Source organism: Panulirus ornatus, chromosome 12 (assembly GCF_036320965.1).
Source record: "Panulirus ornatus isolate Po-2019 chromosome 12, ASM3632096v1, whole genome shotgun sequence".
Lineage (NCBI taxonomy): Eukaryota > Metazoa > Arthropoda > Malacostraca > Decapoda > Palinuridae > Panulirus > Panulirus ornatus.
The window spans coordinates 12562797-12587485 of NC_092235.1; the positions used below are offsets into that span (position 1 = coordinate 12562797).

The 24689-nt window shown below is 40.8% G+C and overlaps 1 protein-coding gene across 1 annotated transcript in view; it reads right to left on the reverse strand.

Annotated features, from left to right (window-relative positions):
- Positions 1-21502, reverse strand: part of LOC139751788 (uncharacterized) — a 126046-nt gene extending 104544 nt beyond the window's left edge. The window contains exon 1 of the mRNA XM_071667326.1: positions 19112-21502. The gene's annotated coding sequence lies outside the window, so the exon portion shown is untranslated. The remainder of the gene's footprint in view (positions 1-19111) is intronic.
- Between the last annotated feature and the right edge of the window lie 3187 nt (positions 21503-24689).

The following is a 24689-nucleotide window of genomic DNA, read 5'->3' on the forward strand; positions in this document are numbered from 1 at the left end:
ACATTCTTCAAAGCAAACACCTGATCCACACATCCTCTACCACTTCTGAAACCACACTGCTCTTCCCCAATCTGATGCTCTGTACATGCCTTCACCCTCTCAATCAATACCCTCCCATATAATTTACCAGGAATACTCAACAAACTTATACCTCTGTAATTTGAGCACTCACTCTTATCCCCTTTGCCAATGGCACTTTGTACAATGGCACTATGCACGCATTCCGCCAATCCTCAGGCACCTCACCATGAGTCATACATACATTAAATAACCTTACCAACCAGTCAACAATACAGTCACCCCCTTTTTTACTAATTCCACTGCAATACCATCCAAACCTGCTGCCTTGCCGGCTTTCATCTTCCGCAAAGCTTTTACTACCTCTTCTCTGTTTACCAAATCATTTTCCCTAACCCTCTCACTTTGCACACCACCTTGACCAAAACACCCTATATCTGCCACTCTATCATCAAACACATTCAACAAACCTTCAAAATACTCACTCCATCTCCTTCTCACATCACCACTACTTGTTTTCACCTCCCCATTTGCGCCCTTCACTGAAGTTCCCATTTGCTCCCTTGTCTTGCGCACTTTATTTACCTCCTTCCAGAACATCTTTTTATTCTCCCTAAAATTTAATGATACTCTCTCACCCCAACTCTCATTTGCCCTTTTTTTCACCTCTTGCACCTTTCTCTTGACCTCCTGTCTCTTTCTTTTATACATCTCCCACTCAATTGCATTTTTTCCCTGCAAAAATCGTCCAAATGCCTCTCTCTTCTCTTTCACTAATACTCTTACTTCTTCATCCCACCAATCACTACCCTTTCTAATCAACCCACCTCCCACTCTTCTCATGCCACAAGCATCTTTTGCGCAATCCATCACTGATTCCCTAAATACATCCCATTCCTCCCCCACTCCCCTTACTTCCATTGTTCTCACCTTTTTCCATTCTGTACTCAGTCTCTCCTGGTACTTCCTCACACAGGTCTCCTTCCCAAGCTCACTTACTCTCACCACCCTCTTCACCCCAACATTCACTCTTCTTTTCTGAAAACCCATACAAATCTTCACAGCCTCCACAAGATAATGATCAGACATCCCTCCAGTTGCACCTCTCAGCACATTAACATCCAAAAGTCTCTCTTTCGCACGCCTGTCAATTAACATGTAATCCAATAACGCTCTCTGGCCATCTCTCCTACTTACATAAGTATACTTATGTATATCTCGCTTTTTAAACCAGGTATTCCCAATCATCAGTCCTTTTTCAGCACATAAATCTACAAGCTCTTCACCATTTCCATTTACAACACTGAACACCCCATGTATACCAATTATTCCCTCAACTGCCACATTACTCACCTTTGCATTCAAATCACCCATCACTATAACCCGGTCTCGTGCATCAAAACCACTAACACACTCATTCAGCTGCTCCCAAAACACTTGCCTCTCATGATCTTTCTTCTCATGCCTAGGTGCATATGCACCAATAATCACCCACCTCTCTCCATCAACTTTCAGTTTTACCCATATTAATCGAGAATTTACTTTCCTACATTCTATCACATACTCCCACAACTCCTGTTTCAGGAGTATTGCTACTCCTTCCCTTGCTCTTGTCCTCTCACTAACCCCTGACTTTACTCCCCAGACATTCCCAAACCACTCTTCCCCTTTACCCTTGAGCTTCGTTTCACTCAGAGCCAAAACATCCAGGTTCCTTTCCTCAAACATACTACCTATCTCTCCTTTTTTCACATCTTGGTTATATCCACACACATTTAGGCACCCCACTCTGAGCCTTCGAGGAGGATGATCACTCCCCGCGTGACTCCTTCTTCTGTTTCCCATTTTAGAAAGTTAATACAAGGAGGGGAGGATTTCTGGCCCCCCCGCTCCCGTCCCCTCTAGTCGCTTTCTACGACACGCGAGGAATACGTGGGAAGTATTCTTTCACCCCTATCCCCAGGGATAATATACATATATATATACATATACACATACACACACATACACACATATATATATATATATATATATTTTTTTTTTTTTATACTTTGTCGCTGTCTCCCGCGTTTGTGAGGTAGCGCAAGGAAACAGACGAAAGAAATGGCCCAACCAACCCCCCATACACATGTATATACATACGTCCACACACGCAAATATACATACCTATACAAATTTCCATGGTTTACCCCAGACGCTTCACACGCCCTGATTCAATCCACCGACAGCACGTCAACACCGGTATACCACATCGCTCCAATTCACTCTATTCCTTGCCCTCCTTTCACCCTCCTGCATGTTCAGGCCCCGATCACACAAAATCTTTTTCACTCCATCTTTCCACCTCCAATTTGGTCTCCCTCTTCTCCTCGTTCCCTCCACCTCCGACACATATATCCTCTTGGTCAATCTTTCCTCACTCATTCTCTCCATGTGCCCAAACCACTTCAAAACACCCTCTTCTGCTCTCTCAACCACGCTCTTTTTATTTCCACACATCTCTCTTACCCTTACGTTACTCACTCGATCAAACCACCTCACACCACACATTGTCCTCAAACATCTCATTTCCAGCACATCCATCCTCCTGCGCACAACTCCATCCATAGCCCACGCCTCGCAACCATACAACATTGTTGGAACCACTATTCCTTCAAACATACCCATTTTTGCTTTCCGAGATAATGTTCTCGACTTCCACACATTCTTCAAGGCCCCCAGAATTTTCGCCCCCTCCCCCACCCTATGATCCACTTCCGCTTCCATGGTTCCATCCGCTGCCAGATCCACTCCCAGATATCTAAAACACTTCACTTCCTCCAGTTTTTCTCCATTCAAACTCACCTCCCAATTGACTTGACCCTCAACCCTACTGTACCTAATAACCTTGCTCTTATTCACATTTACTCTTAACTTTCTTCTTCCACACACTTTACCAAACTCAGTCTCCAGCTTCTGCAGTTTCTCACATGAATCAGCCACCAGCGCTGTATCATCAGCGAACAACAACTGACCCACTTCCCAAGCTCTCTCATCCCCAACAGACTTCATACTTGCCCCTCTTTCCAAAACTCTTGCATTTACCTCCCTAACAACCCCATCCATAAACAAATTAAACAACCATGGAGACATCACACACCCCTGCCGCAAACCTACATTCACTGAGAACCAATCACTCTCCTCTCTTCCTACACGTACACATGCCTTACATCCTCGATAAAAACTTTTCACTGCTTCAAACAAATTTCCTCCCACACCATATATTCTTAATACCTTCCACAGAGCACACACATATATATATATATATATATATATATATATATATATATATATATATATATATATATATATATATATATATATCTTTCTTTCTCTCTTTTAAACTAATCGCCATTTCCCGCGTTAGCGAGGTAGCGTTAAGAACAGGGGACTGGGCCTTTTTTGGAATATCCTCACCTGGCCCCCTCTGTTCCTTCTTTAGGAAAATTAAAAAAAAAAAAAAAAGGAGAGGGGAGTGTTTCCAGCCCCCAGCTCCCTCCCCTTTTAGTCGCCTTCTACGAAACGCAGGGAATACGTGGGAAGTATTCTTAATCCCCTATCCCCAGGGATAATATATATATATATATATATATATATATATATATATTTTTTTTTTTTTTTGCTGTGTCGCTGTCTCCCGCGTTTGCGAGGTAGCGCAAGGAAACAGACGAAAGAAATGGCCTAACCCACCCCCATACACATGTATATACATACGTCCACACACGCAAACTATACATACCTACACAGCTTTCCATGGTTTGCCCCAGACGCTTCACATGCCCCGATTTAATCCATTGACAGCACGCCAACCCCTGTATACCACATCGCTCCAATTCACTCTATTCCTTGCCCTCCTTTCACCCTCCTGCATGTTCAGGCCCCGATCACACAAAATTTTTTTTTCACTCCATTTTTCCACCTCCAATTTGGTCTCCCTCTTCTCCTCGTTCCCTCCACCTCCGACACATATATCCTCTTGGTCAATCTTTCCTCACTCATTCTCTCCATGTGACCAAACCATTTCAAAACACCCTCTTCTGCTCTCTCAACCACGCTCTTTTTATTTCCACACATCTCTCTTACCCTTACGTTACTTACTCGATCAAACCACCTCACACCACACATTGTCCTCAAACATCTCATTTCCAGCACATCCATCCTCCTGCGCACAACTCCATCCATAGCCCACGCCTCGCAACCATACAACATTGTTGGAACCACTATTCCTTCAAACATACTCATTTTTGCTTTCCGAGATAATGTTCTCGACTTCCACACATTCTTCAAGGCTTTCCAGAATTTTCGCCCCCTCCCCCACCCTATGATCCACTTCCGCTTCCATGGTTCCATCCGCTGCCAGATATCTAAAACACTTCACTTCCTCCAGTTTTTCTCCATTCAAACTCACCTCCCAACTGACTTGACCCTCAACCCTACTGTACCTAATAACCTTGCTCTTATTCACATTTACTCTTAACTTTCTTCTTTCACACACTTTACCAAACTCAGTCACCAGCTTCTGCAGTTTCTCACATGAATCAGCCACCAGCGCTGTATCATCAGCGAACATCAACTGACTCACTTCCCAAGCTCTCTCATCCCCAACAGACTTCATACTTGCCCCTCTTTCCAAAACTCTTGCATTCACCTCCCTAACAACCCCATCCATAAACAAATTAAACAACCATGGAGACATCACACACCCCTGCCGCAAACCTACATTCACTGAGAACCAATCACTTTCCTCTCTTCCTACACGTACACATGCCTTACATCCTCGATAAAAACTTTTCACTGCTTCTAACAGCTTGTCTCCCACACTATATATTCTTAATACCTTCCACAGAGCATTTCTATCAACTCTATATATATATATATATATATATATATATATATATATATATATATATATATATATTTTTTTTTTTTCATACTATCCACTATTTCCCGCGACAGCGAGATAGCTTTAAGAACAGAGGACTGGGCCTTTGAGGAAATATCCTCACCTGGCCCTATTCTCTCTTCCTTCTTTTGGAAAATTAAAAAAAAGAAAAAAAAAACGAGAGGGGAGGATTCCCAGCCCCCTTCTCCCTTCCCTTTTAGTCGCCTTCTACGACACGCAGGGAATACGTGGGAAGTATTCTTTCTCCCCTCCCCTATTATACTTTGTCGCTGTCTCCTGCGTTTGCGAGGTAGCGCAAGGAAACAGACGAAAGAAATGGCCCAACCCCCCCCATACACATGTATATACATACGTCCACACACGCAAATATACATACCTACACAGCTTTCCATGCTTTACCCCAGACGCTTTACATGCCTTGATTCAATCCACTGACAGCACGTCAACCCCGGTATACCACATCGCTCCAATTCACTCTATTCCTTGCCCTCCTTTCACCCTCCTGCATGTTCAGGCCCCGATCACACAAAATCTTTTTCACTCCATCTTTCCACCTCCAATTTGGTCTCCCTCTTCTCCTCGTTCCCTCCACCTCCGACACATATATCCTCTTGGTCAATCTTTCCTCACTCATTCTCTCCATGTGCCCAAACCACTTCAAAACACCCTCTTCTGCTCTCTCAACCACGCTCTTTTTATTTCCACACATCTCTCTTACCCTTACGTTACTCACTCGATCAAACCACCTCACACCACACATTGTCCTCAAACATCTCATTTCCAGCACATCCATCCTCCTGCGCACAACTCTATCCATAGCCCACGCCTCGTAACCATACAGCATTGTTGGAACCACTATTCCTTCAAACATACCCATTTTTGCTTTCCAAGATAATGTTCTCGACTTCCACACATTCTTCAAGGCCCCCAGAATTTTCGCCCCCTCCCCCACTCTATGATCCACTTCCGCTTCCATGGTTCCATCCGCTGCCAGATCCACTCCCAGATATCTAAAACACTTCACTTCCTCCAGTTTTTCTCCATTCAAACTCACCTCCCAATTGATTGACCCTCAACCCTACTGTACCTAATAACCTTGCTCTTATTCACATTTACTCTTAACTTTCTTCTTCCACACACTTTACCAAACTCAGTCACCAGCTTCTGCAGTTTCTCACATGAATCAGCCACCAGTGCTGTATCATCAGCGAACAACAATTGACTCACTTCCCAAGCTCTCTCATCCCCAACAGACTTCATACTTGCCCCTCTTTCCAAAACTCTTGCATTTACCTCCCTAACAACCCCATCCATAAACATATATATATATATATATATATATATATTTTTTTCTTTTTTTGTGCTTTGTCGCTGTCTCCCACGTTTGCGAGGTAGCGCAAGGAAACAGACGAAAGAAATGGCCCAAACCACCCCTATACACATGTATATACATACGTCCACACATGCAAAAATACATACCTACAGAGCTTTCCATGGTTTACCCCAGACGCTTCACATGCCCTGATTCAATCCACTGACAGCACGTCAACCCCGGTATACCACATCGATCCAATTCACTCTATTCCTTGCCCTCCTTTCACCCTCCTGCATGTTCAGGCCCCGATCACACAAAATCTTTTTCACTCCATCCTTCCACCTACAATTTGGTCTCCCACTTCTCCTCGTTCCCTCCACCTCCGACACATATATCCTCTTGGTCAATCTTTCCTCACTCATTCTCTCCATGTGCCCAAACCATTTCAAAACACCCTCTTCTGCTCTCTCAACCACGCTCTTTTTATTTCCACACATCTCTCTTACCCTTACGTTACTTACTCGATCAAACCACCTCACACCACACATTGTCCTCAAACATCTCATTTCCAGCACATCCATCCTCCTGCGCACAACTCTATCCATACCCCATGCCTCGCAACCATACAACATTGTTGGAACCACTATTCCTTTAAACATACCCATTTTTGCTTTCCGAGATAATGTTCTCAACTTCCACACATTCTTCAAGGCTCCCAGGATTTTCGCCCCCTTCCCCACCCTATCATCCACTTCCGCTTCCATGGTTCCATCCGCTGCCAGATCCACTCCCAGATATCTAAAACACTTTACTTCCTCCAGTTTTTCTCCATTCAAACTTACCTCCAAATTGACTTCACCCTCAACCCTACTGTACCTAATAACCTTGCTCTTATTCACATTTACTCTTAACTTTCTTCTTTCACACACTTTACCAAACTCAGTCACCAGCTTCTGCAGTTTCTCACATGAATCAGCCACCAGTGCTGTATCATCAGCAAACAACAACTGACTCACTTCCCAAGCTCTCTCATCCCCAACAGACTTCATACTTGCCCCTCTTTCCAAAACTCTTGCATTCACCTCCCTAACAACCCCATCCATAAACAAATTAAACAACCATGGAGACATCACACACCCCTGCCGCAAACCTACATTCACTGAGAACCAATTACTTTCCTCTCTTCCTACACGTACACATGCCTTACATCATTGATAAAAACTTTTCACTGCTTCTAACAACTTGACTCCCACACCATATATTTCTAATACCTTCCACAGAGCATCTCTATCAACTCTATCATATGCCTTCTCCAGATCCATAAATGCTACATACAAATCCATTTGCTTTTCTAAGTATTTCTCACATACATTCTTCAAAGCAAACACCTGATCCACACATCCTCTACCACTTCTGAAACCACACTACTCTTCCCCAATCTGATGCTCTGTACATGCCTTCACTCTCTCAATCAATACTCTCCCATATAATTTACCAGGAATATTCAACAAACTTATACCTCTGTAATTTGAGCACTCACTCTTATCCCCTTTGCCTTTGTACAATGGCACTATGCACGCATTCCGCCAATCCTCAGGCACCCCACCATGAGTCATACATACATTAAATAACCTTACCAACAAGTCAATAATACAGTCACCCCCTTTTTTAATAAATTCCACTGCAATACCATCCAAACCTGCTGCCTTGCCCGCTTTCATTTTCCGCAAAGCTTTTACTACCTCTTCTCTGTTTACCAAATCATTTTCCCTAACCCTCTCACTCTGCCACTCTATCATCAAATACATTCAACAAACCTTCAAAATACTCACTCCATCTCCTCACATCACCACTACTTGTTAACACCTCCCCATTTGTGCCCTTCACTGAAGTTCCCATTTGCTCCATTGTCTTATGCACTTTATTTACCTCCTTCCAGAACATCTTTTTATTCTCCCTAAGATTTAATGATACTCTCCCACCCCAACTCTCATTTGCCCTCTTTTTCACCTCTTGCACCTTTCTCTTGACCTCCTGTCTCTTTCTTTTATACATCTCCCACTCATTTGCATTTTTTCCCTGCAAAAATCGTCCAAATGCCTCTCTCTTCTCTTTCACTAATAATCTTACTTCTTCATCCCACCACTCACTACTTTTTCTAATCAACCCACCTCCCACTCTTCTCATGCCACAAGCATCTTTTGCGCAATCCATCACTGATTCCCGAAATACATCCCATTCCTCCCCCACTCCCCTTACTTCCATTGTTCTCACCTTTTTCCATTCTGTACTCAGTCTCTCCTGGTACTTCCTCACACAAGTCTCCTTCCCAAGCTCACTTACTCTCACCACCCTCTTCACCCCAAGATTCACTCTTCTTTTCTGAAAACCTCGTTCCCTCCACCTCCGACACATATATCCTCTTGGTCAATCTTTCCTCACTCATTCTCTCCATGTGCCCAAACCACTTCAAAACACCCTCTACTGCTCTCTCAACCACGCTCTTTTTATTTCCACACATCTCTCTTACCCTTACGTTACTCACTCGATCAAACCACCTCACACCACACATTGTCCTCAAACATCTCATTTCCAGCACCTCCATCCTCCTGCGCACAACTCTATCCATAGCCCATGCCTCGCAACCATACAACATTGTTGGAACCACTATTCCTTCAAACATACCCATTTTTGCTTTCCGAGATAATGTTCTCGACTTCCACACATTCTTCAAGGCCCCCAGAATTTTCGCCCCCTCCCCCACCCTATGATCCACTTCCGCTTCCATGGTTCCATCCGCTGCCAGATGCACTCCCAGATATCTAAAACACTTCACTTCCTCCAGTTTTTCTCCATTCAAACTCACCTCCCAATTGACTTGACCCTCAACCCTACTGTACCTAATAACCTTGCTCTTATTTATATATATATATAAATAGGAATTCCCTGGAGAGACTGAGTACAGAATGGAAAAAGGTGAGAACAATGGAAGTAAGGGGAGTGGGGGAGGAATGGGATGTATTTAGGGAATCAGTGATGGATTGCGCAAAAGATGGTTGTGGCATGAGAAGAGTGGGAGGTGGGTTGATTAGAAAGGGTAGTGATTGGTGGGATGAAGAAGTAAGATTATTAGTGAAAGAGAAGAGAGAGGCATTTGGACGATTTTTGCAGGGAAAAAATGCAATTGAGTGGAAGATGTATAAAAGAAAGAGACAGGAGGTCAAGAGAAAGGTGCAAGAGGTGAAAAAGAGGGCAAATGAGAGTTGGGGTGAGAGAGTATCATTAAATTTTAGGGAGAATAAAAAGATGTTCTGGAAGGAGGTAAATAAAGTGCGTAAGACAAGGGAGCTAATGGGAACTTCAGTGAAGGGCACAAATGGGGAGGTGATAACAAGTAGTGGTGATGTGAGAAGGAGATGGAGTGAGTATTTTGAAGGTTTGTTGAATGTGTTTGATGATAGAGTGGCAGATATAGGGTGTTTTGGTCGAGGTGGTGTGCAAAGTGAGAGGGTTAGGGAAAATGATTTGGTAAACAGAGAAGAGGTAGTAAAAGCTTTGCAGAAGATAATAGCCGGCAAGGCAGCAGGTTTGGATGGTATTGCAGTGGAATTTATTAAATAAGGGGGTGACTGTGTTATTGACTGGTTGGTAAGGTTATCTAATGTATGTATGACTCATGGTGAGGTGCCTGAGGATTGGCGGAATGCGTGCATAGTGCCATTGTACAAAGGGAAAGGGGATAAGAATGAGTGCTCAAATTACAGAGGTATAAGTTTGTCGAGTATTCCTGGTAAATTATATGGGAGGGTATTGATTGAGAGGGTGAAGGCATGTACAGAGCATCAGACTGGGGAAGAGCAGTGTGGTTTCAGAAGTGGTAGAGGATGTGTGGATCAGGTGTTTGCTTTGAAGAATGTATGTGAGAAATACTTAGAAAAGCAAATGGATTTGTATGTAGCATTTATGGATCTGGAGAAGGCATATGATAGAGTTGATAGAGATGCTTTGTGGAAGGTATTAAGAATATATGGTGTGGGAGGCAAGTTGTTAGAAGCAGTGAAAAGTTTTTATCGAGGAGTAAGGCATGTGTACGTGTAGGGAGAGAGGAAAGTGATTGGTTCTCAGTGAATGTAGGTTTGCGGCAGGGGTGTGTGATGTCTCCATGGTTGTTTAATTTGTTTATGGATGGGGTTGTTAGGGAGGTAAATGCAAGAGTTTTGGAAAGAGGGGCAAGTATGAAGTCTGTTGGGGATGAGAGAGCTTGGGAAGTGAGTCAGTTGTTGTTCGCTGATGATACAGCGCTGGTGGCTGATTCATGTGAGAAACTGCAGAAGCTGGTGAATGAGTTTGGTAAAGTGTGTGAAAGAAGAAAGTTAAGAGTAAATGTGAATAAGAGCAAGGTTATTAGGTACAGTAAGGTTGAGGGTCAAGTCAGTTGGGAGGTAAGTTTGAATGGAGAAAAACTGGAGGAAGTAAAGTGTTTTAGATATCTGGGAGTGGATCTGGCAGCAGATGGAACCATGGAAGCGGAAGTGGATCATAGGGTGGGGGAGGGGGCGAAAATCCTGGGAGCCTTGAAGAATGTGTGGAAGTCGAGAACATTATCTTGGAAAGCAAAAATGGGTATGTTTGAAGGAATAGTGGTTCCAACAATGTTGTATGGTTGCGAGGCGTGGGGTATGGATAGAGTTGTGCGCAGGAGGATGGATGTGCTGGAAATGAGATGTTTGAGGACAATGTGTGGTATGAGGTGGTTTGATCGAGTAAGTAACGTAAGGGTAAGAGAGATGTGTGGAAATAAAAAGAGCGTGGTTGAGAGAGCAGAAGAGGGTGTTTTGAAATGGTTTGGGCACGTGGAGAGAATGAGTGAGGAAAGATTGACCAAGAGGATATATGTGTCGGAGGTGGAGGGAACGAGGAGAAGTGGGACACCAAATTGGAGGTGGAAAGATGGAGTGAAAAAGATTTTGCATGATCGGGGCCTGAACATGCAGGAGGGTGAAAGGAGGGCAAGGAATAGAGTGAATTGGATCGATGTGGTATACCTGGGTTGACATGCTGTCAGTGGATTGAATCAGGGCATGTGAAGCGTCTGGGGTAAACCATGGAAAGCTGTGTAGGTATGTATATTTGCGTGTGTGGACGTATGTATAAACATGTGCATGGGGGTGGGTTGGGCCATTTCTTTCGTCTGTTTCCTTGTGCTACCTCGCAAACGCGGGAGACAGCGACAAAGCAAAAAAAAAAAAATATATATATACACAGATATACATAGATACACATGTACATAATTCATACTGCCTGCCTTTATTCATTCCCATCGCCATCGCGCCACACATGATAATAACAACCCCATTCCCGCATGTGCGCAAGGAAGCGCTAAGAAAAGACAACAAAGGCTACATGTTCACAATCAGTCTCTAGCTATCATGTAATAATGCACCGAAACCACAGCTCCCTTACACATCCAGGCCCCACAGAACTTTTCATGCTTTACCCCAAACACTTCACATGCCCTGGTTCAATCCATTGACAGCACGTCGACCCCAGTATACTACATCATTCCAATTCATTCTATTTCTTGCACGCCTTTCACCCTCCTGCATGCTCAGGACCCGATCACTCAAAATCTTTTTCACTCCATCTTTCCACCTCCAATTTGGTCTCCCACTTCTCGTTCCCTCCACCTCTGACACATATATCCTCTTGGTCAACCTTTCCTCACTCATTCTCTCCATGTGACCAAACCATTTCAAAACACCCTTTTCTGCTCTCAACCACACTCTTTTTATTACCAAATGTGTCTCTTACCCTATTATTACTTACTCGATGAAACCACCTCACACCACATACTGTCCTCAAACATCTTATTTCCAGCACATCCACCCTCCTCTACACAACTCTAACTATAGCCAATGCCTCGCAACCATATAACACTGTTGGACCCAATATTCCTTCAAACATATCCATTTTGCTTTCCGAGATAAAGTTCTTGACTTCCACACATTTTTCAACACTCCCAGAACTTTCGCCCCCTCCCCCACCCTATGATTCACTTCCGCTTCCATGGTTCCATCTGCTGCCAAATCCACTCCCAGATATCTAAAACACTTCACTTCCTCCAGTTTTTCTCCATTCAAACTTACCTCCCAATTGACTTGTCCCTCAACCATATTGTACCTAATAACCTTGCTCTTATTCACATTTACTCTCAGATTTCTTCTTTCACATACTTTACTAAACTCGGTCACCAGCTTCTGCAGTTTCTCATTTGAATCAGCCACCAGTGCTGTATCACAAGAGAACAATTGACTCACTTCCCAAGTTCTCTCATCCACAACAGACTGCATACTTGCCCCTCTCTCCAAAACTCTTGCATTCACCTCCCTAACAACCTCATCCATAAACAAATCAAACAAACATGGAGACATCACACAACCCTGCCACAAACCTACATTCACTGAGAACCAATCACTTTCCTCTCTTCCTACACGTACACATGCCTTACATCCTCGATAAAACTTTTCACTGCTTTTAACAACATGCCTCCCACACCATATATTCTTAATACCTTCCACAGAGCATCTCTATCAACTCTATCATATGCCTTCTCCAGATCCATAAATGCTACATACAAATCCATTTGCTTTTCTAAGTATTTCTCACATACATTCTTCAAAGTAAACACATCCTGTACCACTTCTGAAACCACACTGCTCTTCTCCAATCTGATGCTCTGTACATGCCTTCATCCTCTCAGTCAATACCCTCTCATATCATTTCCCAGGAATACTCAACAAACTTATACCTCTGTAATTTGAGCACTCACTTTTATCCCCTTTGCCTTTGTACAATGGCACCATGCAAACATTACACCAATTCTCAGGTACCTCACCATGAGTCAAACGTACATTAAATAGCCTTACCAACCAGTCAACAATACAGTCACCCCTTTTTTAATAAATTCCACTGCAATACCATCCAAACCCGCTGCCTTGCCGGCTTTCATCTTCCGCAAAGCTTTTACTACCTCTTCTCTGTTTACCAAATCATTCTCCCTAACCCTCTCACTTTGCACACCACCTCGACCAAAACACCATATATCTGCCACTCTATCATCAAACACTTTCAACAAACCTTCAAAATACTCACTCCATCTCCTTCTCACATCACCACTACTTGTTATCACCTCTCCATTAGCCCCCTTCACTGAAGTTCCCATTTGTTCCCTTGTCTTATGCACTTTATTTACCTCCTTCCAAAACATCTTTTTATTCTCCCTAAAATTTAATGATGCTCTCTCACCCCAACTCTCATTTGCCCTCTTTTTCACCTCTTGCACCTTTCTCTTGACTTCCTGCCTCTTTCTTTTATACATCTCCCACTCATTTGCATTATTTCCCAGCAAAAATGATCCAAATGCCTCTCTCTTATCTTTCACTAATAATCTTACTTCTTCATCCCACCACTCCCTACCCTTTCTAATCTGCCCACCTACCATGCTTCTCATGCCACAAGCATCTTTTGCGCAAGCCATCACTGCTTTCCTAAATACATCCCATTCCTCCCCCACTCCCCTTATGTCCTTTGTTCTCACCTTATTCCATTCTGTACTCAGTCTCTCCTGGTACTTCCTCACACAAGTCTCCTTCCCAAGCTCACTTACTCTCACCACGCTCTTCACCCCAACATTCTCTCTTCTTTTCTGAAAACCTCTACAAATCTTCACTTTCGCCTACACATGATAATGATCTGACATCCCTCCAGTTGCACCTCTCAGCACATTAATATTGAAAGGTCTTTCTTTTGCGCGCCTATCAATTAACACATAATCCAATAATGCTCTCTGGCCATCTCTCCTACTTACATATGTATACTTTTGTATATCTCTTTTTAAACCAGGTATTCCCAATCACCAGTCCTTTTTCAGCACATAAATCTACAAGCTCTTCACCATTTCCATTTACAACACTGAACACCTCATGTACACCAATTATTCACTCAACTGCCACATTACTCACCTTTGTATTCAAATTACCCATCACTATAACCCGGTCTCATGTATCAAAACTACTAACACACTCACTCAGCTGCTCCCAAAACACTTGCCTTTCATGATCTTTCTTCTCATGCCTAGGTGCATATGCACCAATAATCACCCATCTCTCTCCATCCACTTTCAGTTTTACCCATATCAATCCAGAGTTTACTTTCTTACACTCTATCACTTACTCCCACCACTCCTGTTTCAGGAGTAGTGCTACTCCTTCCCGTGCTACTCCTTCCCTTGCTCTTGTCCTCTCACTAACCCCTGACTTTACTCCCATGACATTCCCAAACCACTCTTCCCCTTTACCCTTGAGCTTTGTTTCACTCAGAGCCAAAACATCCAGGTTCCTTTCCTCAAACATACAACCTACTCTCCCTTTTTCTCATCTTGGTTACATCCACACACATTTAGACACCCCAACCTGAGCCTTTGAGGAGGATGAGCACTCCCTGCGTGACTCCTTCTTCTGTTTCTCCTTTTAGAAAGTTAAAATACAGGGAGGGGAGGGTTTCCAACCCCACCGCTCTTGTCCTGTTTAGTCACCTTCTACGACACATGAGGAATGTGTGGGAAGTATTCTTTCTCCCCTATCCCCAGGGATATATACAACAAAAATAAACATGTGCAGTCAACAGAAATAAAACAAACTACTCTTAATAGAATGATCTCCCTCTATTCATTTCACTTGGTAAGTCTTAGGAAAATATACTGGCCTCAATTCACAACAAAATTCTTTGAAATCACCAAGATGTGTACAGATATCATGATAAATTTACCAAAGAAGCATTGTACAACATCCTACCAAAAACAAGCATTGTACAACATCCTACTAAACCTATTCATAATTCAGCGAGAGAGAGAGAGAAAGAGAGTGGGGGAAAAAATAAACATACCAATACTATTTCTACTTTTAAATAACAGCAATTCCTATTAATTTCTATTATCTCTAGCATTTTTCTTGGTCTCCCATAAATTGTAGTAACAGTAAAACTACTTAATATCAATCTATTCACAATCAAATAAAAATTTCAAATTTCAACATACAACAATCAGACTTTTCAAAAGAATACAATGCACCTTGGATGATTATTGTGAAACAGGGGAGATAACTGAAAAAAGTCAATATCCAAGAATACTTATGGAATTTTCTAGGTGGCTGTAAGACAAACCACAGGGGGAAAATAATCCATGTACATTAATGAATAGGAATCTTTTCTAAGAAAACCTTCAACTCATTAAAACTATAATTTACGAGACATTACATGTGCAATGTCTAAGTTTTACATGGGTTTGTTTGAGAATATGCTCATGAAGTTTCTCAGTAAAAGTAAGACAGAGTACTTACAATGGTAAAACTACAGACATCACTTAAATGTAATATCCCTAATACTTGACAGTCTACTGAAAGAGAAAGTACATATCAATGTGGCACAGTTCCAGTTTAGGTATGTCTTAGATACAACTTTGCAACATGAGCTATTTTGTATTGCAATGGTCATGTGGTGTGTGGTGAGTAAAATAAAAATGGCAGACGGTGTTTTGGATTTTTAATGTTTTCAACAAAAATAAGTAATTCAATAGTGGGGAGGGGTATGAAGTTCAGAGAAAATGTGGAGCTATAAATGTAAAAGTATGCAACAACTTCAAGATATAAACACAACCTAAAGCTATGGTGTATTTTACCAGACTATCATCAAGGACTCTATCGTATGCAGCATCCCACCATGGGAAAACATATTCACGCATTGAATTGCATTTCTGGGTAAGAATGCTCTAATGTATATTTGGAATATGAACAATTTTGAATAGCATGGTTGTGTGGTGAACATACGTGGAGACCATTATTTGGATATTATTTTCCTTTTGAATACAAAGCTTTTTAAAATCATTAGTAGGGGGCTATGAAGATCAGAGAAAACTTGGAATTATAACTGTTAAAGTAACTTTAAAATTTCATGAAATCATCGGAATCTAAAAAAATTTCTTTCCTTCTTAGACATATTTTAACACATTCTTACAGTCAAATCATACCAAGGAAGCCAAAGTCTGCTGCATACCTCTATAGAACAAATTCATGGACCAGAATACACTTGTATGTGAAAATGTTATGGTATTTGACTGAAGGGAATGACACAAAATGCCCAAGAAATGGATTTATATATACAAAAAGATCATATCAATCAAATTTTTCATATAACAACAAAAGGTAAAAGTCATTTGCTATGAGAAGTTTGATGAGGTCCTTTAGGTTTTATAGGTTTAGATGATTCCAAGAAAAGTTCCACTGCTTCTTACTTCTCTGAATCCCATTTATCTCTAATCATCATGCCCCCCCCCACCCCCTATTAACATCTATCAGCACAAAGGATAGTGGATCAAAATATGACCCACCACTCTCATTCTATACTCCCCACATAATACCCTACCATTGCCAAAACCATATCTGTGGTGAACCTAAACAGGTATTCATCACTTTTGCATTGCAACAAGTATAACATGAATAGCAAAAAAAACAGGCAAAGGAACTGTTAAGAGTTAGTAGAACTCTACTTCACCGGTAGTGATCACTTTAAAGAATATAAAATCAGATCTTTCAGCATTGGTAGATTCTTTTTATTTTTTTTTGGAAAATTATGAATCTTTTTATTTTTCTGGAAGTTTATAAGTACACACCATCAACACAAGAAACCTTACCTAATCTAACATTCTTGAGAGTGATAACCAACGGTGGAAAAGTTCTAACTATAACAATCATTTAGAATCATTTTTGTTTACTTAATTGGCAGTGTTACTGACTAAAGTTAATATTTACTGAAGAAAAGTTAAGCTATAATATTAGCAACTACTGTGTTTTTTCTTTTTTTGTTCAAACTTCAAAATCTTGATATAGTTAAAAGACATAAAAGAAGCAGATCCTGGATTTGGTGGAAACACATATTGATGGAATCATTAAACTTAGTGGAAATTATATAGAATGGTGCTCACTGGATATGACAGCTCAGTAATCCTTTGATAGCAAAAAAAGGTTTCTTTAGGGATGGAGATGAAGCTTTGCAAATATGCAATTTATCACTGTAAAAGGTGTAACACCTGCAGAAATAAAAAAAATAAAACCTCACCTAAGTTCTCCTGGCACCTAAAGTTTACTCTATTTTCACCATTATGTGATATTTCTAAAGGTTATCTGACTTGTTCAAATGTTTACTACATTAAAACTAAATTTACCCTGATCATCATAGCTTTATCCATTATTGTTGTGTATACTAAAACAAGACTACTTAACTTCATTAAAAAATCAGTGTCTTTTTAAGTCACTTTCACACTGTGTAAGGAGTCCACTGATCTATTTCTCTTGTGAATCTTTAAGTTACCCCTCCTCCTTTTCCCCTCCACTTCTGCTGTGTATACCCTCTTAGTCTATCCTGACTCATTCTTTTCACAAATCCAAATCATTTCAGCACATCCTCTTCAGCTTTCTCAATCATGCTCTTTTTACTACCTCACTCTCTTTTACCCTGGTATTCTTACTCAACTAACCCTCTTCACATTACATTTTGTCCTCAAGCACTTCATTTCTCACATCTGCACAGCACTGCATTATCAAACATACCCATCTTTGACACCATCAAATTTGCTGCTGGTGTGAACTGCATGGCTACACATTAAGCAGTCTGTTCATTGACATCTGGTGCCATATTGGCTGTACTCAATCATGATTAAGACTAAAATAATGAAAATTATGATTAATCTTAACAGATAGAAACGTCAGGTGAATATTTCATAAATTGTATATAAGAGTATACTACAAGCAACAACTTTTTCTTTAATTAACCAAACATTCTTTATGATATTCTACTTGTTTATTACCATTCAATAACATATATACCAATTGCATAAAACAACTTCTCATTACTATTAGTTTCAAATATTACCCGATTCTGTTCTGCTATTACCCAATTCTGTTCTACAATTCCTGAATCACTCATGTAGTGTTAACAGAATACAATTACAGTTGTGGAGTAATAATAGCTGCATAATATTTTAGGTAAAAGCTGAGCTTTGCTATGCAATGAAACCACCTTTGGGAAATGGCTAGAGTATCTAAGGTTTAGGTGCTTTATAAAGTTTATTAAGAGTATAGAAATATGGTTCTTGTGAAGCAGGGTTTAAAGCATCATATCTCAATAAATGATATGAAGTGATAACTTTATATAATACAGAAAATAAAGGAGTAATTGATGGTGAAGTAGGTACTAAGCTTGTAAAATATCAACAGAACCTACATAAGTCTACTTACCTAATGGAAACTTTCATTACTATCAATATTTTTTGTCTCTTAATAAGGATTATGGGGCTGTCTGTTTATTTATATCCTGCATAACATTAACAATGCATTTTCATGCACAAGACGGGTATATTTTGACCAGATTACTGAAAATTACCTCAAATCCTGACTGCTCAGATTAAATGACAGGTTCTTTAGTTTTCTACAACTGTATTACATCCTTTAATTAATACAATATGTCATTCATATTGTCTAGTAAATCATCAATATCCACATCCTGCTCTGCATGTATTTCTAAGATGATAAAATAGGTAAAGCATCTTAAAACATAAGAGGCCATTTTACAAAGCTGGTTTTTGTGCAGAGCTCAAATGAACTATTGGCACATTGTAATGATATCAAAAAGGTGACATGATTCATGTAGATTTAAGAAAACGTCGAGTTAATTCATGTTAAAAGTATGTATTACACTTATAACTATGGAAACTGTATGAACCTTACCTAAAATCCGATATAATGGTAGAAATATACAGTATACCGATCACACGGCCACTCGTTGTGTCGTCTTTTTGCTGACAGTTGGCAGTAAATATTCATGAGTGCGACTGGTAAATTTTTTAGAATACTGAACATCATGACAATCCTTAACTTCAGCTAATTTTCAACATATATTACCATAACATTAACCCCAAAGTTTCCCTGATGTAATATCATCTCCCTATTCTTATATAATTAATTGCGAAATAGAAGACAGATCGGTCTTCCGCAGGAATTTCTGTAATTATCACGAAATATATAAAGCTACTAAAACACACAAATAAGTACTAAAGCTATTCCTCAAAGGTAGTACTGATGCGGAGCTATGTTAGATATTCTAACAGTTAGATATTTGCTACAGCTTAGCGGATGAATCATTACAAAAAGTGTCAACAGTTGTAAATTGCACCTGGCTTGCATTCAATAATACAAGCGAGACAACGTCTACAGAAACACAACAAAGTCTACAGTTGCTGTTGTCAAACCAGCGAACAACCCCAGCAGCACGTAAACACATGCAGCGCATAAAGCAGGAAGGACTTAAACATATTCAGTGTGTCCAGCATGCAGCGCACACATATCCGGCTAACATACAAACATTCTTTGTACATGATTACATGATTAGTACATAATTTACCCAGACTACACTCTAAACGCCATAGCATTCATTTTTTTTTTTAAATATCCGACCAACTCGGGCAAATACCATGTCCCAATCAAAGCCATTTCAGGTGTAAGAAATGTGTGAATGATGTGAGGAGGTTATCAGGGCTACGCAAGTGTTTTTAGACACTTGAGAAGGAAGAATATTTCACAACTTATATGTTCGAAGAAAGAAAGTGGCATCGCAATCACCAATCCTTGAGCTGTTCGTTTCCAGAAGCTGTGGGAATATTAGTGACAATAACAAAAGCCATGGTAGTGTAGACTCTTAAGCAGAACAGAAATTTCAGCGATTACTGGAATATTTACAAGTAAAAAAAGATACACACGAAAATAATGTAATGAGGCGAAACTGCCCTACCACAAAAATAACACCAATAGCAGAGTACACAGGGCTTACCTTACCTCATAGAGAAAACAAAATAATACATATGAATTACTGTACGGGTAATTGAAATACACAACAAAAATCTACCTAGATATTTAGAAAAGAAACATTACTAGAATAATCTCGGCTACATAGAAAACAATAAATAAAGGCCAGTTTCCTTTCAAAACTAAATGAGCCCTTATTCACAACAGTAAATACAAGACTTACAAAAGTTCACAAATTGTTCACATGCAGGGTGTTCACTATAAAGAAAATGCCTGGTATCTTTCCTAATCCAAATCACAACACAGATCAGTGTGGCCAAGCATTACTACACAGTCAGTTTAATAGCTCATACACTTTCACTTTAATTGCCTCTGTCCATATCCTTCTCTGCACATTAACAACACCAGCACCACTTTGTCACACTCCGTCCTACTCCAACAGTAACTCCACAACATTAATCTGCCCCACCTTTGGAAACCAGCCTGAGTACTTAGTCATACCGACCCTTCCTTGTAACCATGTGGTCCTCTTGTTTAACACCAATGCACCAACATCCGAGCAGTCTAGCTACAGCTTGGGATATTCTATGCCACTCTACAGAACGGAATTGATCTCGCCTGCGACATCTCCTCTCTAGGGATCCCTTGGTCTCAGTGCGGCCGTCCGTGACACAACGTAGCAAGCCAGAACCTGCTGTAGAATTCTTGGTTCTGTACTTCCACTCACGGCCAGCGTCCCTTAGACGACATTGGGTCGCCAACACTGATTCCTGTCAAAATTCCACAATACCTTCACTGCCGGGAATTTCCCATATCATCACAACAATCTATGACTACATGTGCACTCTGTACCACACCTCAGCCAGGCAGATACCTGCGTAGATAACATCAAAATCTCTACCACATATAAGGGAAAGGTGTTGTTAATATTAGATATGAGCGTGTCCAAGTAGCCGCCTAACTCCTCACCAACACATCTCAGAGGCCTGCTAATGTTGTTATTGGGTTCAACGGCCAGCGACCTAAGTTAGGTCATTAGGCCTGCAAGCCTGTTTGATTTTTGACTGTGTAAAGTCCCTACATAATAATTACATCAACACCTATAAGTACTACCTAGTCCTAAAAAAAATGGAAGAAAAGTTGGTAAGTGATTATTGTGTCGACGTGTCACCGAACACCACCCAGACGGCACAACATCCACTTGTGCAGCTGCCAAAGGAATGCGAAAAAGATAGGATGGATTAGAGATAGTCCTTACTAAAACATGGAACATATATATAAAATATATAACATAATGGCTTCGTCAGCCCGACACCACAACGGAAGCAATTCTATGCCGATCCTGGCTAGCAGCATAATGAACAAATTGCTTTGCCCATACCCCGAAGCCAGCTTCGGCACAGAGTCGAACCAACGAACTACCTTATATCAACTTGATTATTTCCGTTTCCTTGAGAAAGATAAACAATTTGTTGATTATGTTGTTATCATCACCAAGTGGACTGTAGATGGTGTTTTTTTTTTTTTTCAAATAATCTATCAGCCTCTTTCTGTTTTCACGATATTTCGTACACTTTGTGAGATGTTCTATTATCAATTTGGATTGGCAAGTTTCGCATCTTGTTGGAAAGTTTCGGTTTATATATGGTTGTAGGCGGGTACCATAGTTACAGTTGAGACGCAGATGGGCCAGGACGACTTCCTCTCTTCTATTCTTTCTGCACGAGGTCGTACAGTCCTCTACTTGTGGTTTGTATTTTCTTGGTATAGTCAGGTTGGTCCACTGGCTTTGCCACAGAAGAAATATTGAATTCTTTCTCAAGGAAAGGCAGGACCCCAGCTCATTGCCGTATATATTGCAATGACCAGGCACCCAAATCAAGATGATATTTATATTACATGTATTAAGTTTATTGATAATATTGCCCTGAAGTTCATTTGACTCTTTGTGGCCAGAATTAATTGCCTTAAGGACCGACAGTGAATCAGGAAGGATAATTGCTTTGTCATGATTTGAATTGATTATGTAATCTATGGCTCGATCAATAGCAAACACATCCCTCCAAAAAAATATATGTATGGTCTGGCAAACGGTACCTTTGGACACACTCCAACGACCATACACTTGCACCCATGCATTCGTTCATCTTGGAGCCGTCTGTGTAGTGACAATATGACATGTTTGACGATGATCTAACGAAAACGCTGGTGTACCTCGCACTCCGGCAAGTCAGCCTTATTGGCTGGGAGCCAACTTGTCATAATTTTTGTTCTTTTAACCTGCCAGCGAGTCCACTTCATTCACTTTGAGTCTCGAGTTCTCACTGAGCAAGTGTATTCTGACGGCCAGGGGCCTGACGCCGCCTCTGTTGACAAGCTATGAACATTCCTTTATGAGGCGACAGGCGGGAGTATTGTTTCTTCTGGCAATCAGAATACCACTTTTCCAGGCTAAAATGTCTTGTGCATGTTTGGGCTCCAAGATACATCTGCAAACATTTATTCTGTAACACATCCAGCCTCCTCAGGGTATACTCGCCTGCCGAAATATACACCTGAGAGCCATAATCCAATTTAGATCTAACCAAGGACTTATATACCATTAATAAAGATTTTCTGTCAGCTCCCCAGAAGGAACCCGAGAGATGTAAGAGGATATTTAACCTTTTATTATAATTTACTACTAAGTAGTCAATATGACTTTTCCAGTTCAATCTTTTATCAAAATACAGTCCAAGGAATCTAACATTATTGTGAAAAGGGATCGGGTTGTTATCTAACGTTAACTGCAAATTCGGGATAATATTTTTCCGGGAAAAAACAACCGCAATACTTTTGTTGGGTGAAAACTTAAATCCCCATTGTAGCGAGGAATGCCATAGTGCACAATCATCAGCATGAATTGAGTATTCAAGATTTCGCGGGACGAAAGCTGGAGTCAAAATATCATTAATCATTATACAAAAAAGTGTTGGGCTAAGAACGCTGCCTTGCGGCACCCATTCTCTTAAACAAATGTGTCCGAAGTGACGTTGAGTGCAGCAATTTTTATAGCAAATGCTCTAAGCATGCTTGAATTTCCGTTTCGCCATGTCTTGTCGAAGGCTTTTTCTAAATGTTGCAATTAGATAATGTTTTTTACTAAATGAATTAAAATTCCATGAGTTTGGAAACGTTCGAGACGTCCAAATCTTGGCCCGTAAGATATTCTTCGGCATCTTCTGAGGCAAAGTCAATTTCATTTAGCTAGGCCTGGCGTTTGTGTTGGAGAAAACGATGGTTGTAATTGGCAGGGCTACTGATTTCTGAAAATCTGGCGAGAGCGTTGGCTATGTCAACTTAGTCGTCTATGTAGCCTTCTTCGGTGGTGATTTGTGAAGGTAGAGGTAGTTTGTGTTTTTTATTGATTATTTTGATTTTGGACCAGACCTGACTGATGGATGTTTCCTTGTTTATAGTTGAGACATAGCCAGGCCAGGAGTCTCTTTTTGCTTGTCGTATTGTTCTTGCCTGAGCCCTCGCATGTTTGTAGGCTATAAAGTTGTTATTTGAGGCTGTTTGTCGCAAATCCTGTCCTATTGTGTTCCCGCAGTGCATTTTGGCAATCTGGTCTCCACCAAGGAATTCTATGCTTACTGGAAATTGTAGAAACCTTATGTATAGAATTCTCAACAGCCCTCAGTATAGTAATAGTTATGTTGAGGACTTTTGTATCAGTGTCATCACCAGATATATCTAGGATGGCTTGACTTCCAAATGATACTCAGTCTGCTGTTCTATAATTGAATTTTAGTGGAGACGGATTCGTGGTGGTGTCGCATGTATAGGAAAGACAGATCGGGAAATAGTCACTCCACAGGAAGTCGTCATGAGCACCCCAAGTGATATTACTCAGTATGTCTGGTGATACAAGGATAAATCAATTGCTGAGATATTGGCAGTCCAGTCGTCTACCCGAGTTCCACTACCATCATTCAAAAGGGTGAGGTTTGAGTTGAGTATAAAGTTAACCATTTGTCTCCCTCTACCGTCTGTCCCAGTACTTCCCCACTGATGAGCATTAAAATCTCCTGAAATTAGTTTCCTCTGGGGTAACTGATTAGTAACTGAAATTAGCTCATCATCGTTAAGTGCATTGGCGCCTGGGCAGTCTAGCGAACAAATGGCCAGGTAAGTGTTATTGAATTTTACTCTATATGCGAAGGCTTCTAAAGTAGAATTTAAAGTCACTCCTGTATGGGATAAGCTTAGGTGGACGTAGATAGCTAACCCATGATGCTCATCTCTTCTATACGAATGGTAGCTATCTAGAAGAGAACAGTCTTCGACTGTGCTGTTTAGATTGGTCTCTTGTAGACAGATGACGGATGGCCTATACATTGCAAGCAACAGTTGTAGTTGTGCTTGCTTATTCCTAAGGCCTCTACAATTCCATTGGATGATATTGAATGTGTTGGTTTAAGGGCTATTTAACCGAGCAACTTTCTCAGCCCGTTTTTTTCGG